This window comes from Octopus sinensis, linkage group LG10 (assembly GCF_006345805.1).
Source record: "Octopus sinensis linkage group LG10, ASM634580v1, whole genome shotgun sequence".
Taxonomy (NCBI): domain Eukaryota; kingdom Metazoa; phylum Mollusca; class Cephalopoda; order Octopoda; family Octopodidae; genus Octopus; species Octopus sinensis.
In genome coordinates, this window is record NC_043006.1 from 11,274,090 (window position 1) to 11,286,589 (window position 12,500).

At 38.7% G+C, this 12,500-nt stretch overlaps 1 protein-coding gene across 1 annotated transcript in view; it reads left to right on the top strand.

The window, feature by feature from the left end:
• The window catches only part of LOC115216391 (gamma-aminobutyric acid receptor subunit beta-like), a 489,200-nt gene that overhangs the window by 467,783 nt on the left and 8,917 nt on the right, over nucleotides 1–12,500 (top strand). The window lies entirely within an intron of this gene.

The window sequence follows — 12,500 nt, forward strand, 5'->3', positions numbered from 1 at the left end:
ATTATTTACTATTGACTCACTTTCATTATTTCATTGTCAAATCTTTACAACGCTATAGACTTACTTTCACTTAATCGTATTTTGATTTTCGTCTGCAATTTCTTCCTCGTCTTCTTTGAAACTTTCTCAGACAGTCTCAATTATATTCAAATCGAGCATTTGTCACAGACATTTCGTAGGATTTCGATTCTTCGTTGGCTGTTTCGCTGTAGTTAATTATGTGTTATTTCATCAGTAGGCAATTCTGGATTATTTCATTGAACACCTAAGGGTCAAGCAGAATTCGCAGTGTTGCAGTCTCTACGTTTCTACATCAAACTCCTATTTCATACTCGTATGCCTAAACAATCTAAACCCCATACTTCAGCGTAATCCCTTGTTAAGGTTAATCTTTCTTTAAATCTCTTACTTGTTATGCTCATTGATCAGCGGCCATGCTGGAGCACCGTCTTGTTGGATATTATCGAATGAATTTAACCAACCAACCAAACTAACAAACAACCAAACACCAGTACTTACATTTCTTAAGCCTACCATTTATTCTATTGGTCTCTTTTTGCCCGACTGCTAAGTTTACAGGGGCTTAAACAAACCAACACCGATTGTGAAGTGGAGGTGTCAGGCAAACACAAACACAAGCGCACACACACTTACATATATATTCACATATATATTTATAAATGTGTGTGTGTATATATACACATATAAATATATGTATGTATTATGTATAGATAGATAGATAGCTAGATAGATAGATAGGTTTGTAGGTAGGTTTGTAGGTAGGTATGTAGGTAGGTAGGTAGGTAGGTAGGTATGTATGTATGTAGGTAGGTAGGTAGGTAGGTAGGTAGGTAGGTAGGTATGTATATATGTATGTATGTATGTAGGTAGGTAGTTAGGTAGGTAGGTAGGTATGTATGTAGGTAGGTAGGTAGGTAGGTAGGTAGGTAGGTAGGTAGGTAGGTGGTAGGTAGGTAGATATGCTAATTGGCAGATGGATGGATAGATAGATAGATAGATAGATAGATAGATAGATAGATAGATAGATAGATAGATAGATAGATAGATAGATAGATAGATAGATAGATAGATAGATAATTAAACAGACATTTCATATATATATGTATATACATACATATATATATATATATATATATACTCACACATATATGTATGTATGCACATACAGTAAACAGACAGCCAGGCAGACTGGCTTGTTAATCCACTTGCCCTCCTTCAGATAAAGTCAATATTTTAATACAAGTTTCCCTTCTTAGCAAAACCAACAATGAAATCCGTCAGTTTTATCTTGACTAAACGTGTCCAACAAGATCAATATACCACTTATGTCTAGCCACACAAAGTTCAAGTAAATGGCAACACGAGTGAGTCTCTGGGTGTGTGTGTGTGTTTGTGTATGTGTGTGTGTGTGTATGTGTATGTGTGTGTGTGTGTGCGTGCGTGCGAGCGTGTGTGTGTGTTGTTCAAAGGATATACGTACACGCATACACAGTCTGTGCGTCTGTGCATGCATGAATGCGGTTACATTTAACAATGTGTTTGCAAGCCAACAAGCGTGCTTCTTGGTGGTTGCTCGTCAGTCAAAAAATAGCAGATAATATTTTTTCTCAGATAATATTTTTTTTTGTTTTTGTTTTCCTTGTACATAGGAAAAAAAAGAGAAATGGGATAGACATGGCTGGAGAGCTTTAGATCAAAGATCTTCTCCATGAGTGGTGACATGGAACTAAAAACAAAAACCCAATGATTGTAGTGAGATACTGGGAATTGTTATAGAGGACCGATAAAAGTTGAACTGGCAGAAACGTTAGCACGTCGGGCGAAATGCTCAGCGGTATTTCGTCTGCCGTTACGTTCTGAGTTCAAATTCCGCCGAGGTCGACTTTGCCTTTCATCCTTTCGGGGTCGATAAATTAAGTACCAGTTACGCACTGGGGTCGATGTAATCGACTTAATACCTATGTCTGTCCTTGTTTGTCCCCTCTGTGTTTAGCCCCTTGTGGGTAATAAAGAAATAGGTATTTCGTCTGCCGTTACGTTCTGAGTTCAAATTCCACCGAGGTCGACTTTGCCTTTCATCCTTTCGGGGTCGATAAATAAGAACTAGATGCGTACTGGGGTCGATAAAATCAACTTAATCCGTTTGTCTGTCTTTATTTGTCCTCACTGTGTTTAGCCCCTTGTGGGGAATAAAGAAATAGGTATTTCGGCTGCCGTTACGTTCTGAGTTCAAATTCCGCCGAGGTCGACTTTGCCTTTCATCCTTTCGGGATCGATTAAATAAGAACTAGATGCGTACTGGGGTCGATATAATCGACTTAATCCGTTTGTCTGTCCTTGTTAGTTCACTCTTATATTTAGCCCCTTGTAGGCAATACAGAAATAAGAAATTAAGTATTTTCTGGGCTTGAAGAAAATGGTCAGTCACTGAGATCCTACGTTTAAGGACGTCCTTTCCCTAGGAAAGGTTCTCCGTAGTGGAGGAGTGTAGCATTAGGGGTAATATTGAGGGTTTTAGCTTTGTATTGCTTTCTTTTATTCTTGTAATCCTTCACTTGCTTGTCCCTGGTGTGCAGCCGTACTGAAAAACCGCCTTCAAGAGTTGCAGTCAATTATATCTCCACTACCCCGCCCTCAAAACTAATCTTTTGTTCTGGTATTATTTCAGCGATCTTTTCCTGGACATACTTAGATATGGGTTTTTGATAATGTGCTAACGCAAAAACAGATATAGAGAAAGATAGAAGCATGCATACACACACGCACGCTCAGACATACACACACATGTGTGCCTGCATATATATCTATGTGTGTGTTTGAGTGTGCATGTGTGTACTTGTGTATATTATATGTGTTATGCATGTGTATGTGTGTGTGTGTTACTTTTAGTGTTTTTATTCCGAGGGTGTGTTATACTGGTGCCCGCCCTTAGTATGATAGGTTTTAATTTTAAACTCCCTTTCAGGTCTTCTCTTCGAAGTAGCATGTTGAACAGAGTTGCATTTCCTTGTTTCCTGTCACGACATGGGTTCATCTGGTACCTCAGATAAAACTTTAAGCGGCCCCTAAATTAACAGTCTTCTCTTCTTTAATGTGTTTATTTTCGATCTCAAAAATTACGTGTGTGTGTGTGTGTGTGTGTGTGTGTGTATGTGTGTGTGTGTGTGTGTGTGTGTGTGTGTGTGTGTGTGTGTGTGTGTGTGTGTGTGTGTTGTGTGTGTGTGTGTGTGTGTGTGTGTGTGTGTGTGTGTGTGTGTGTGTGTGTGTGTGTGTGTGTGTGGATGTGTAGATAGGTAAGCGAGCTGGCAGAAACGTTAGCAAACCGGCGAAATGCTTAGCAGTATTTCATCTGCCGTTACATTCTGAGTTCAAATTCCGCCGAGGTCGACTTTACCTTTCATCCTTTCAGGGTCGATAAATTGAGTACCAGTTACGCACTATGGTCGATGTAATCGAACCTAATCCGTTTGTCTGTCCTTGTTTGTCCTTTCTGTGTTTACCCCCTTGTGGGTAGTAAAGAAATAGGTATTTCGTCTGCTGCTACGTTCTGAGTTCAAATTCCGCCGAGGTCGACTTTGCCATTCATCCGTTCGGGATCGATTAAATAAATGCCAGTTACGCACTGGGGTCGATATAATCGATTTAATCTGTTTGTCTGTCCTTGTTTGTTCTTTCTGTGTTTAGCCCCTTGTGGGTAGTAAAGAAATAGGTATGCTTGCATGTATGTATACAACGGGCTTCCGCACTGTTTGCGCCGACCAATTCCACATACAGGGCATTAGTCGACCTGAGGCTATTGTACAAGATTCTTTCCAAAGATGCCACTCGATGGCACGGAACCTGGGACCACAGAGTAGCACGCTGATCTCCATAACCACATAAGTATACCCTAAACTGAGAAAAACATGAAAAAAAATATAACGCCTAGGTCGGCTTCTAGGTTGGACAAGCTTTCGCTATAAATTTTCATTTTGATTTGTCCAGAGCAGAGGTCAGATTGACCTGGTCATATAACTCATTCGTCTCTGTTGTAAAGACTTCGTTGCAGCGGTGCTGTCGTCTAACGAAACACTTGGCAGGTGCACAATGGTGCAACTGCAAACTGTAACAGCAGCTGCAATATTGTACGATTAAGGCTGAATGGAATCTGTCAAGTGAACGAAACAGCCCTTCTTGTACAATACGAAATGGCATCAGCTTCTCTGTATGTATGTATATATATATATATATATATATATATATATTATTCCATCGGTTCTTAGTTAAACACGCGTACTCAGTTACAGTCATATACAAGTGCGCCCGTACACATAAACGCACGCCACACAAACATACAAATTCATATAGATATGTGTGGTGTGTATGTGTGTCTGTTTACATAAATATATATGTATGTATATATATACATATATACACCTATATATATATATATATATATATATATATATATATATATATATATATATATACCTATATATATATATATATATATATATATACACGCATTCACGCACACACACACACACACACAAACACACACACACACACACATATATGAAGACGTGTGGCTTAATGGTTAGGGTATTCGACTCATGATCATAAGATTGTGGTTTCGATTCCAGGACCGGGCGATGCATTGTGTTCTTGAGCAAAACACTTTATTTCACGTTGCTCCTGTCCACTCAGGTGGGCAATACATACGCCATTGAAACCAGAAGGCAGCCCACATGAGCCCGACATGTCTCTAGAAAGAAATATTTATTATTCTATTTTATATGAATATATATATGTTATTATTATTTTTATTACACACGTTATTATTATTATAGTTGTTGTTATTGTTATGACTATTACTGCAACTATTTACAGCAGTACTGTTATTAATAATAATACTAACGATAAGGCGAGCTAGTGGAATCGTTAGCACAGCGGGTGCACTGCTTCGCGGCATTTTTCCGTCTTCACATTATAAGTTCAAATTTCGCCGTGGTCGACTTTGCCTTTCATCCTTTCAGAGTCGATAAAATGAGTATTAATTTAACACTGTAATCGGCTTACCCCCACCCAGGAAATTGTTGGCCTTGTGTCAAAATTTGAGACAATTATTATTGTTGTTGTTGCTTACTTTTAATCTGCATATTTGTTGCAGTCACTTGCCGAGACACACCCAGCGTATTAAGGCGAGTGAAGGATGAGAGATGTTATAGTATGACTGAGAGCTTGGCGAGGGAAAGGGACAAGGGCAGTAGCGAAATATCTTCATGTAATACAACACAGACGTTTAAATTGATAGAGTTTTCTAAGGATGTGGGCAGTACATGTCAGCACAATCTTTTGGATTTCTCTGAGACATAATTCTCCTGGGATGTTATCTAGATGTTTCTGACATCCCTTGTTTATCATACCTAGGGCACCTACAATAACAGGAGCAGTTCTCGCTTTAAAATTCCACATCTTTTGTATTTCAATTTCCAGGTCCTTGTATTTACTTAATTTATCAACCGGCTCAGGATGATTACATACCAGTAAGCAGGTGTGTCGATTTTGTAGTGTTTACACATTTTCCAATGTAAATACTGTCCTACCCTATCGTGGCATTTTTGTATTCGTTTGGTGTCAGCACAGGATATCCTGAGATGAGATGGTCTATTTTTCAGTCAAATGAGTTGCAGAATCTGCATTTACGGTCGAAGTTATTTTGAAGTACATTAACCTGGTAGTTTCTGGTAAGCTAGCTTTGATCTCGTGCCTCCAATATGAATCTTGTATTATTATTATTATATTATTATTATATTATTATTATTATTATATTATTATTATTATTATTATTATTATTATTATTATTATCTTTTATTTTTCGTTTGATTGAGTATCAACCAGAGGCACGTATATTTTAGAAGAAAAAAAACTTCCTGAGAAGGTGAGCGGTTGATGTCAGCACAATTTTGTTTGGAACTTGTAGATTTTTGGTTTCCCTGGAATTTGGTCAAAAAGATTTGTCGGTTCCTTCCTTGATTTTGGTTTGTGCATCCTGTTTAATGTCAACAGTTTCTTGGATTTTATGTCCATAGTTTGGAGTTCATTAAAATTCCAGTTAATGCTAATTAAGGCTATACTGGACAACTGGTACTGCCAGAGAGTTAAAAGCTTCAATTCTATTCTGGCAGTTCGGCTCAGTGTTCAGGACCATATTGTGATATCTTGATCCCAAGATATTTATAAAAGCCTTCTTGATCCAGATCCTTGTATCATTATTAACTTGGGTTGAGGTATTAGCTATCAATTTACCACGTTTTAATGTAGCTTTAACACTCTTTACAAAGCCAAATTCTATATTGATGTCATCAATTAATTCTTTTTAGTTACCAGTAGCATTTTCAGATCCTTGGCATTTTTTGCATATAATTTCAGATCATCCATGTAGATTAAGTGTGAGATGATCTTATCAAACATTTTGTATCTGTAATTTGTTTTATTCAACTCGTGATACAAAAGAAATGGGGAAAGGCAGAATAGGGGAGAGTGAATTGCCCTGGAGAATTCTACGATCTATTTTGGTACTCTTTCAGACAATCAAACTATTTTCGTGATTGAGAAACCATTTCGTCTTCCACATTATCATATTATGTCGCAGTAAACCTTTCACGAAAAGAGTGATCTTGTATATTTTTAGTGATTTTAAGATCTAGCTATATAGGACACTGTCAAACGCCTTACGATAGTGAATCTGTGCTGTACTAAGGTTTCTTTTTTTCGATGAGCAGTTTTCGAATATCATACGACTTATTAATAGCTGGTCTTTGTAGCCTTATGAGTTTTTTTGCATACTTTTTGTTCAAGAAAAATGATGTTGTTTTTATCGAGTAATTGGTACATCCATTCGGTGAGAATGGATGTAAGTAAGGAGTGGCTGTGTGGTAAGTAGCTTGCTTACCAACCACATGGTTCCGGGTTCAGTCCCACTGCGTGGCATCTTGGGCAAGTGTCTTCTGCTATAGCCCCGGGCCGACCAATGCCTTGTGAGTGGATTTGGTAGACGGAAACTGAAAGAAGCCCGTCGTATATATGTATATATATATATATATGCGTGTGCGTGTATGTTTGTGTGTCTGTGTTTGTCCCCCTAGCATTGCTTGACAACCGATGCTGGTGTGTTTACGTCCCCGTTACTTAGCGGTTCGGCAAAAGAGACCGATAGAATAAGTACCGGGCTTACAAAAGAATAAGTCCCGGGGTCGAGTTGCTCGATTAAAGGCGGTGCTCCAGCATGGCCGCAGTCAAATGACTGAAACAAGTAAAAGAGTAAAAGAGTAAAGAGTTTATACATAGTTGTCAAACAAGTAATCTGCCTTTAGCTTTTTTGAGTTTTTGTTTCACTCATTTGAGGGAGTAGGTATGTTATCCCTAATGTGAACCCGCTTCGAGTCTTTTCATGGTTTCTGATGATAGCAAAGAAACATTCCATTGACTGACGGTGTAATGAAGAGATGCTATTCAGTCAACGGTTTGGGATTTTATCATGTCCAGACTTCCAGAGTTAGTTCCTGCATTGTAATATCCTACCATTCCTGTTCTTCACTCTCAGCCATTTTTTTCTTCATCTCTCCCTGCCTAGTCTGCTTCCTTATTAAACTCCCTCCCAGCTCACCTTATGCTATTCCAGAATGTCACTACTTCTTTCATATCAGGTGAGTCCTTTTCTGAGAACGACGGTTTCCCTAACTCTATAGAATTTCTCTGCATCAGTTTTAAATATTTTATTTTATCAATAAAATTTGCTTCTCTTTTCATATCTGCGCAAGCAATAGGCCTTAACCTGAACCTTTTGCTTAACTATCTCTTTTGCTCCTGGGACTTCATTCATGTTCATCAGATTGTACATTCGCTTCATCTTTCTATCCATTCTCGTCTTTACATTACCTCCTTTGGAGAATTCATCTAAGATCGATAATTCCCATCGGAAGCTCTGAATTTCCTTATTTACGAGTTCTTTCCATCTTGGCGGTTTGTATTTTTTTTTTTTTTAGGAAACTTTTATTTTATCCCTGGCGCCTATATTCTTTGTGGCAACAATAGATGTTGAGTATATAAAATGGGTTAATGAAATTAAATTTGTCTCAGTTTCAGGGGGAAGCTGCTTCATGACATAGTCATATATTTTGACTGGACAGCGATTTGATTTGGTGTTCTGAAACTTTGGTTATTGATCGTTCATTTCTAGATGTTTAGAAATACCGAACTCTCTGAAGATATCGTTTTTTGCCTCAAGTATCTTCTCTCTGGTGACTTCAGCGAATGCGTCAGCCATTGCGGCTTCAGGCTCATTCCTACTTTCTGAAACCTCTGTTTCGGCTCGTCAACTACTACTTCAGAGTATTATTATTATATTATTATCATCATCATCATCATCATCATCATCATCATCATCATCATCATCATCATCATTATTATTATTATTATTATTATCTTTATTATCATTACTATTATTATTATCATTATTATTATTATTACTATTACTTCTACTACTATTACTACCACCACCACTACTACTACTATTACTACCATACTACCGCCACCACAACTACTACTACTACTACTACTACTACTACTACTACTACTACTACTACTACTATTATTATTATTATTATTATTATTATTGAAGGCAGCGAGCTGGCGGAATCGTTAGCACACCGGCAAAATGCTTAGCAGCATTTCGTCCGTCCTTACGTTCTGAGTTCAAATTCCGCCGAGGTCGACTTTACCTTTCATTCTTTTGAGGTCGATAAAATAAGTACCAGTTAAACACTGGCGTCGATGTAATTGACTCATCCCCTCCCCCAAAATTGATGCCCTTGTGGCAAGATTTGAAACCATTTCATTATTATTATTATTATTATTATTATTATTATTATTATTATTATTATTATAAAAGACTGGCACACACACACATACATACATACTAAATATACATACATACATACATACATACATACATACATACATACATACATACATACATATATACATACATACATACATACATATATACATGCGTGTGTGTATAGACATGTGTTGAGTGTATTCGTGTGTGCGTGTATGCAAATTAGAAACTCTTGGGCGCAGCCTATTTGACACCGTTCATTTGCCACCACACATTTGGACTCAAAATATGAATATGTATATATTTTATTATTAACATTTAGCAAAAGTAACTGAGTGACTCAAGGTCCGAGAGTTTCGTGTGTTGGTACCTTCATTCACTCTGGAGGAATTACAACCGTGTTTCGTGGTCTGCTACCACAACAGCTCCTTTATAGGATCCAGTTATCTCAAGACATAATCAGGAGGGACCACGTCCGGTTTCGGCCCCTACTCCTCTACAGTTTTGACGTGACGGTGCTCCCCTTTCGGAGGTGTGATGAGCTCTGGTGTTGGGTGCATGTCTTCTTACTTCTTTCTTCTGTTCCATGGCCTCTTCGATGTATCGTCAGCGAGTGTCAGCCGGTGACTGACTGACTTGTTAAATTTTTCCCTTTAAATACCTGCCCCCAGACTCCAGCAGGCAGCCCCAGCAAGTTGTCACGTGACACTGTCTCACCTTAACTGACTAGTGAAGGCGCGTAGTCTTAGCCCGCGCATATATTTACGTATATGTATTTGAGTCTATACGAGTGTACGTATGTGTGTGTTTAAAGTGCACTTACATGTTCCCCGATAGGAAATTCCATTCCTATCTTTTCAAATTCTCTTTATTTTTCATTCCCAATTTTTTCTTGTTTTTCTCTTTTAGGAGGTAAACCAGCAGATTCTTTCCAATTTTATTCGTTTATAGTTTATTTGTTTGTTTTGTTTTGTTTTAACTTTTCAATAAGTCTCCGAGGGGAAAATGTTGAGAAATTCCTTAATTTCTAAAAGCATCGCAACCAAATCAATATATCAAGTACAAAATTCCAATATAAAATTTTATATTGAATTTTATAGTCTTTCTGTAATCTGTAACCTGGAATTTCGTAGGAGGTAACACAAGGGAAGTGGCTTAATAAAAGTTAAAACATCGGAGTTATAATGATCAGGTGATGTTGTAAGATGTTTTACAAAGTGATGCATGCTTTTGGTACATTCTATCTCCGTAGGATAAATTTACACCGCACGGCCGTTCTTTCTACAACTTTAACAATAAAGCTATATTGTCATTTTGATCGTACATATTCTGTAGCTTAGTTTAATCAATTCTCGTGGATGTAATCAAATAACTTTTATAAGCCTTTCATTGTGTCTGTGTAAACAGTGAGATGACAGAATCGTTGGAAACATCGGAAAGAAAGCCTTGCGGTATTTATTCTGCTGGCAGAATCGTTAGCACGCCGGGCAAAATGCCTAGCGGTATTTCGTCTGCCGCTACGTTCTGAGTTCAAATTCCACCGTGGTCGACTTTGCCTTTCATCCTTTCGGGGTCGATTAAATAAGTACCAGTTACGCACTGGGGTCGATATAATCGACTTAATCCGTTTGTCTGTCCTTGTTTGTCCTCTCTGTGTTTAGCCTCTTGTGGGTAGTAAAGAAATAGGTATTTCGTCTGCCGCTACGTTCTGAGTTCAAATTCCGCCGTGGTCGACTTTGCTTTCATCCTTTCGGGGTCGATTAAATAAGTACCAGTTACGCACTGGGGTCGATATAATCGACTTAATCCGTTTTTCTGTCCTTGTTTGTCCCCTTGTGGGTAGTAAAGAAATAGGTATTTCTTCTGACTCTTTGCGTTCCGGATTCAAATTCGGCCGATATCAACTTTACATTTCCTCCCTCCGAGGCCGATAAATTAAGATACCAGTTGATGTACAAGGATCAATGTAATCGACTAACACGCTCTTATCAGAATTGTTGGTTTTGTACCTAAAACAGAAACCATTTTTATGACTATTACCAGTAGTAGTAGTAGTAGTAGTAGTAGTAGTAGTAGTAGTAGTAGTAGCAGCAGCAGCAGCAGCAGCAGCAGTAGTAGTAGTAATAGTAGCAGCAGAAGCAGCAGCAGTAGTAGTAGTAGTAGTAGTAGTAGTAGTAGTAGCAGCAGCAGCAGCAGCAGCAGCAGCAGCAGCTGTCCTAGTAGTAGTAGTAGTAGTAGCAGCAGCAAGATAGTTGGTAGCAAGAATCATTAGAGCGTTGGACAAAACGCCTGGCAGTATGTTGGTAGCTGGCCCTTTATGTTTTGATTTCAAATTTCACTGAGTTCAACTTTGCCTTTCATCCTTTCGGAGTTGATAAAATGAAGTACCAATCAAGTATTCCGGAATTACGTAAAGTACTAGACCTCTTCCCTTCGAAACTGCTGGCCTCGTTAGCTAATCTAAAAGCAATATTTACCAAACTAGTTATTAGTTATTTCTTTCTGCGTTCTGTTATTCAACCCACATTGCAGTCAACTTTGTCTTTTTTCTGAGGTGGATAAAATAATTTTGCAAGTCTTCTTTCAAAGAAAAAGAAAATTACAGTATGGAGCATTTTGATGAAAGAACTACAGCCTTGTTGCATTTTGTTCACAAAGCAAGAATCAGCTTTCCTCAATCCATCACAGCAGCACGCGAGAGGAGGAGAGGAAGAGTAACTTACTATACTTTGCCATCGGCATCAGACTTTTCCCTCTTGCATCAAAGAGAGATTTGGAGACAGCCCTATCAAATGTTTAAGTTAAGTCTCTTTTATTGAGAGCAGGAGGGCGCGTGGCACTGTATGAGTGATATTTAAAACAAATGATGGACTAAAGTGCAAAGCTAAATTATCCGAGACACACCTACCCAGCAGCAGCAGCAGCAGCAGCAGCAGCAGCAGCAGTAGTAGTAGTAGTAGTAGTAGTAGTAGTAGTGTAGTAGTAGTAGTAGTAGTAACAGCAGCAGCAGCAGCAGCAGCAGTAGTAGTAGTAGTAGTAGTAGTAGTAGTAGCAGCAGCAGCGGCAGTAGTAGTAGTAGTAGTAGTAGTAGTAGCAGCAGCAGCAGCAGCAGCAGTAGTAGTAGTAGTAGTAGTAGTAGTAGTAGTAGTAGTAGTAGTAGTAGTAATAGTAGTAGCAGCAGCAGCCGTTCAAGAAATTGGACCTGGAGATCTCCATTTCCAGCGATTTCCAGTGGTGTCGGGCGTCAACGAAGAGCCCTCGACTACAACAAGACGACCAAAGTTTTTTTTCCAAGGTCTGGGGTCTCCCGCCCTAAGCCAGACAGTTTGAGAAGAAGACACAAGTATTACCGTCAGAGACTCGGTAACAACAGCAACCCGTAGTTAGTCACTTTAGGTGCACAATGTGGGTAGGGAGTCAATGGCGACAACTTTTGGGGATATGTGGTCGAGTGGGTCACCATGGACATACAAGTCCTTGTGACCTCACAAGATCACAAAATGATAGCAAACCTTTGTTTTGTAGAGGGCGTTGAGCGACAAACCTTAAAACTCGGTATCTCAGAAAAGAGCCTAGCTGCTACACATGTCGCAATAAA